Source organism: Sinocyclocheilus rhinocerous, unplaced genomic scaffold, assembly GCF_001515625.1.
Source record: "Sinocyclocheilus rhinocerous isolate Xijiao unplaced genomic scaffold, SAMN03320098_v1.1 scaffold314, whole genome shotgun sequence".
NCBI lineage: Eukaryota > Metazoa > Chordata > Actinopteri > Cypriniformes > Cyprinidae > Sinocyclocheilus > Sinocyclocheilus rhinocerous.
Window position 1 is genome coordinate 1,611,722 of NW_015630021.1, and position 6,374 is coordinate 1,618,095.

Here is a 6,374-nt window from a genome sequence, read left to right on the forward strand (position 1 = left end):
CAGTGTTGTCCCATAGCCACTCCTTTGTTATCTTGGCTGTGTGCTTAGGGCCGTTGTCCTGTTGGAAGATGAACCTTTGCCCCAGTCTGAGGTCCAGAGCGCTCTGGAGCAGGTTTTCATCAAGGATGTCTCTGTATTGCATTCATCTTTCCCTCGATCCTTACTAGTCTCCCAGTTCCTGCCGCTGAAAAACATCCCCACAGCATGATGCTCCCACCATGCTTCACTGTAGGGATGGTTTTGGCCATGCAGGTGATGAGCAGTGCCTGGTTTCCTCCAGACATGATGCTTGGAATTGAGGTTCATCAGACCAGAGAATCTTGTTTCTCACAGTCTGAGGACCTTCAATGCTGCAGAAATTTTCCCCAGATCTGTGCCTCGATACAATCCTGTCTCGGAGGTCTACAAACAATTCCTTGGACTTCATGGCTTGGTTTGTGCTCTGACATGCACTGTTAACTGTGGGACCTTATATAGACAGGTGTGTGCCTTTCCAAATCATGTCCAATTAACTGAATTTACCACTGGTGGACTCCAATCAAGTTGTAGAAACATCTCAAGGATGATCAGTGGAAACAGGATGCACCTGAGCTCAATTTTGAGTGTCATGGCAAAGGCTGTGAATACGTATGTACAAGTGAATGTAAAGAAAAAAAATGTTCTTTTCGTTTTTTATTTTTAATAAATTTGCAAAGATTTCAAACAAACGTCTTTCACATTGTCATTATGGGGTATTGTTTGTAGAATTTTGAGGAAAAATAATTAATTTAATCCATTTTGGAATAAGGCTGTAACATAACCAAAATGTGGAAAAAGTGAAGCGCTGTGAATACTTTCCGGATGCACTGTACAAGCTAAAGAAACCAAATTACTTAAAAGGTTTCTATTACAAAGAAGCCTGACCAGGTGTATAGGCAATACCCCAGATTACACTAAAATATACGGTTAAATGGCTGTGTGAATGAAAATTACAGTATGACACCTATTAAAACACTGTGACATCCAGTTCATTTTGCTTTTAACATCTAGATAACTAGTTTCCTGAAGGATATTTATGTTTGATTAACTAATACAGACAAACACATTTTTATCTCTGTCTTCTTACCTTTCAGGAAGGAGGTTTTTATTAATGCTAACTTAATTCCAACCACCAGGACTGCTGTTGATATAGTGTGATGGATTTCACTTCAGATGATGGTAAGAACAAGGAGTGAAACAGGGAATTTATAATCAAGTGTAGCTCCGTCAGCATAGTCCTTATCTGTTTACTGAACCTCTGTCCTGCCTTTATTTTCAACCCCCCAGTTGAGATTAGCTAGCATGTGTGATTGTTTCATTGTATCGACTGTTATGAGTTTTATTTTGAAACCTATAGCTTTTGTTTAGGGAGTGTTAAGGGATTGTTGGGGATAGATATCTCACTAAAACAACTTTGAAAGCTCTCTCTTACTTATGCAAGCACACACATGCATTTGTACACTGTGTTCCGAGAAAGACACGTCTAGCTCTTTAGAATGTTCTGTCCTGCCTCAGCACTATTTCCCAGCTACGTGTGCTGCGTGACACACGTAACATCAGGACATCTTATTTATCTCAGAAAGATCAGTTACATTTGCTGGAACAGCTGCAATAAACCTACCAATACAAATGCACACAATGTATTCGCAGGTGGATAATAATAGTTTGAATATAATACACATATACACACACACGCACACTTTTATTATTATTAGCAGTAGTTGTATTATTATACACCCAACCCAACCAAATAATAATAATAAACATTTAACAAAAGAACAATATTTTACTACTACTTCTGGCCTAATACAACTACAACTACAACTAATTAATTATTATTATTATTATTATTACTACTACTACTACTACTATTGTAATTATGATGTCTTTATGATAGTTCTTTATGCATTCATACCGTTATTTGTCCTTTTATTTGTATTGCAATGTTTTAGACCAAGCAAGAATACTTGCTTTTTTTTTAGTCACAACTTTACATGTTTAAATGTCTCCCTGATAATATTGCAGAAATCATGTAGTGTGTTTTCTATCCACTGTTTAGTATCAGAACTAGCGATTCGTGATTGAATCACTAATCGGTCAAATGGGCTTGCAAAAAAAAGGTTTGAAATTGTTTGCGGTTCAGTCTGATTCATTTTGATATAGCTAGTTCATTCACGCACTGAATCGTTTGCAGAGGTTTCTCACACCCTACGGATAATTATAAGACAGAAGAAAAAAAAAATTCTGAAAGAGGCCATATTTACCTGTAATTCATTGTATGAAACAAACTTATCGTGTGTCAGCGATGAAGCCGCTCTTTATTGCGCGCGTGCTGTGCAGCTTGTGAACGAGTAGGCTACTGCAGGTAAAGACTATTTATTGAATGAAAGGCTACAAACGCGGATTCTGACTAGAGACAGAACACTTTTGACTCATAGTATTGCTTATACGACCTCTCAAGAGCAAGACTGTGAAAACATTTATTGTCACTGTAAGGCTAAAAGCATTTCTGCATTTGACCATAGAGAGGCTCTATTGCGGTCCATACTGAAATGTTTGTTGTAATAATCCTGATAAACCAATCACAAGACTTAATTTATAGGTTTGTAGCATTATTTTTTATTATTATTATTAAAATGCATTGTAAGTCATATACATGTCTTATATAACTTTGTGTTGTTGATGTGTGCTCATTGAATGATGTGGCATACAGGATGTGTCAGAGTTGGTCAGCACACCAGGCCAAAGGATCAGGCACAACAAGAGCTGGTGGTGGAGAACAAGGAAATAACAGGCAATAACCTTCTATCCTGTGCTTATGTGAATGACGTGAGAGAGTTCATGCAAAGTCACACTTATTCACTTGACGGAAGGGGAACGGGAAACCTGTGTGAAATCACCAGCTGAAGAGTTTCTGGACGTATGACATTTGTTTGTCGCAGATATGTACAAATCAGACATCTAGGTAACACAATCTATAAACAAATTTTCTCAAACTAGAGATTTACTCGATGAATGGACAGAATGTGATATTTGCCTATAGTTTCAGTTGGTTAAAATACAGTCCTATTGTATTTTTTGGTGAATTTATGGGAAGTGATTTTCTTCTCAAACCTTCTGATTGTTGCTGTTTAGCAAGTGCATCCATCAACTGTTTACTTTTTATCATTTTTAATAATAAATATAATCGTGTAGTATTTATTATAAGTATTATTATTATTTATTGGTTGGAGAAAAAGCCTGAATGTACACACTTGGTCCGTCTATAATTGCATCTAATGAATGATTTAATTTTAGGAATAATATTAAAAATAATCATCCATCCATTTGCCAAATCACTTGTCCTACATAGGATGCTGGAGACTATCGCAGCGTCTCTGGCAAACAAACAAATAAATAAAATGTATATATGATTTATAAATAAAAATATTCATCATGACATTTCTAGGAATATCATGATGATCCAAAAATGAAATATGGTTACATAGTTTATGAGAAGTTATTTATGTACTATGATAAATATGATTACTTGGCTTGGATTAAATGTATAAAATAACAGCCAGAACTCCAACAAAGCCTGCCATAAATCCTCATTGTGAAACTTCAAAGATGGATAATATGTCACCAGCGAAAAATTTGTCTTGGAGACCATAATACATGGAGGAATTTCCTTTTGGGTGAAAATTAAATTCCTGAACTGATTATTGCACAAGTCTCTCTTTTTTATGGCATCTTTTTCAGCAGTGTTGTGAAATGACTTGCAGGTGCAAGAGAAAGTGCATTGTGTTATTTTACAGTCCTGTCAGAAAAACAGTGATGGTGTTCTTGTGTTTCTTAGTACCCTATTCTTAAAGGCCCAGTTTAGCCATATGGCAGGCAGGGTGATGCAATGTCTCCCTTTCACAAGCCAAGTCAAACACTGGCCTCGGCCGTTTAGCTCTCCATTTCTGTGGGCCTCGCACCCCGAGCACGAGAACAATGTGGGTTTGAAGCCTCCTGAGTTTCTCTCTGCCAGACACCAACAGGAATGAGAAGAATTTCAAGTTATTAGAGAGAGAAAGATCATGTTCTGTGGATTAGTGGAATGGCTAAAAATACATTGATCTCCTAACGGACTCCAAGTAGTCTTGTATCTTGGAGGAAACACTGTACGCCGCACATTTTTAAGCCCATAAACTTTAGTGGAGGGGGAAGAATTTTGGAGAGAGATCAGTCTGGAGCTGGGTGGCCAGAAAGCAGATAGAAACCTCTTTGTGTGTCAGCACACAGTGATATGGGATCTTAAGATGCAGAACAGTTAGTGTTACTCACTAACTTGCATCCAAGTCCTTCTGACTACTAATGTCTAATTAAAACCTGAACAAAGAGATTATATTAGGCCCTTAAAGATTATTCTTCTGATTAAAGGCAGTGGTGCATGCTTGCATTACCTTTTGATTGTAGGCAGCACCGAATCTTTACAGCTAATCACCTTTCTGCTTAAGTTTAGTGGTGCATAATTAAAGGGTGCGTTCAAATAACTTTGGTCAGAACAAGATGTACCTTTTCTATGAAAAATACAGCAATATTTTTCTCTACTTCTACAAAATGATAAATAAACAATGCACTTCAGGTGTGTTTTTGCTTTTTTGTTTTTATTCAATTTTTGAAGGACTGAATCTTTATATATTCTATCGTAACATACAACTCAGCTAGTTTAAAATAAAACATAATCATTTCATTAATTTCAACAAATTTACCATCAATACAGACACTGCATCCATTGCGGCTGCCATATTTTCTCACTGACATGCTCCCAACTCGGAAACTCAGGGCTAAAAGAAATAGTTGGTTTAAAGGGATAGTTCACCCAAAAATGGAAATTACCCCATGATTTACTCACCCAAGACATCCTAAGTGTATATGACTTTCTTCTTTCTGACGAATCAATTCTGAGTAATATTTAAAAATGTCCTGGCTCTTCCAAGCTTTATAATGGCAGTGAATGGGTGTTATTTTTCAATAGTCCAAAAGAAGTCCAATAAAGCGCATCCATCCATCATAAAAAGTGCTCCACATGGCTCCGGGGGGTTAATAAAGGCCCCCTGAAGTAAATTGATGCATTTTTGTAAGAAAAATATCCATATTTAAAACTTTATAAACCGTAATCTCTAGCTTCCGCTAACTGTCGAATGTGCGGATGACGTAGAACGTAGGCGTAGCGTAAGGGCAGGATATTTTTTTTATATAACTCCAATTGGATTCGTCTGAAAGAAGAAAGACATACACACCTAGGATGCCTTGAGGGTGAATAAATCATGGGGTAATTTTCATTTTCGATTATTCTGACGTTTTGCTGAACATTGTAGTTGGTGGAGCAGCGGCGCTGTTAAAGCACTTTAAGACACACAAGTGTGGGAAGCGAGCCGGCGCGCTCGTCAAGCTCCGACAGCGCGGCTTTAGAACGGTGCTGCCTACCATCAATCTGGTGAATCTCCACTCTCTACCCAACAAAATGGACGAACTTCTCCTGCTCTCCCGAATGAATAAGGCTTTTTCAAACTCTGCTGCGCCTGCTCTGTGTTTCACGGAAACCTGGTTGAATGAAGCCATTCCGGACAGCGCATTACATCTGCCGGGCTTCCAGCTGTTCAGAGTGGACCATGACACAGAATCAGTGGGGAAATCGCATGGCGGTGGGACATGCTTCTAAATCAATGAAAGGTGGTGTACAGAAGTAACAGCGTTGAAGAAGATGTGCTGTCCTGATCTAGAAGCACTCTTCATCAACTGCTAGTTTTCCTTGTTTATTCTGGTTAGTGTTTACATTCCTCCGCAAGCGCATGTGAGCGCGGTGCTACAACAGCTGGCTGATCAGATCACAGACACAGAACAACAACACCCGGACTCTGTTATAGTCATTCTCGGGACTTTAATAGCCTAAAGCAAACCTCACACGTGAACTGCCAATATTCAAACAACACATTACATGCCCCATCAGAGACAAAAATATTTGGACCACTGCTACACCACAATAAAGGATGTGTCACGAATCCGGTCCGTGGCCTTCCGGCCGATTGCCACCAGAGGTCGCTCTCCCATTACATTGACTCTCACACCACACAGACTGTTACACATCACTCTGGACTGCATTTCCCATCATCCATTGCACTGATTACACACACACAGCTGCATTTAATGAGACCCGCTTTATAAGCCATGGACTTCCTCTCTCTCACTGCCGAGTATTGTTCAGCGTTTATCACAGTGTTAGCATTTATCCATGCTTGGTGATAGCGACTTTACGGAGCCAGTTCCCGGTCTAGTTCATAGTTCATAGTTCATAGTTCCTAGTTTAGTCTAGTCTTGCCTTGCCT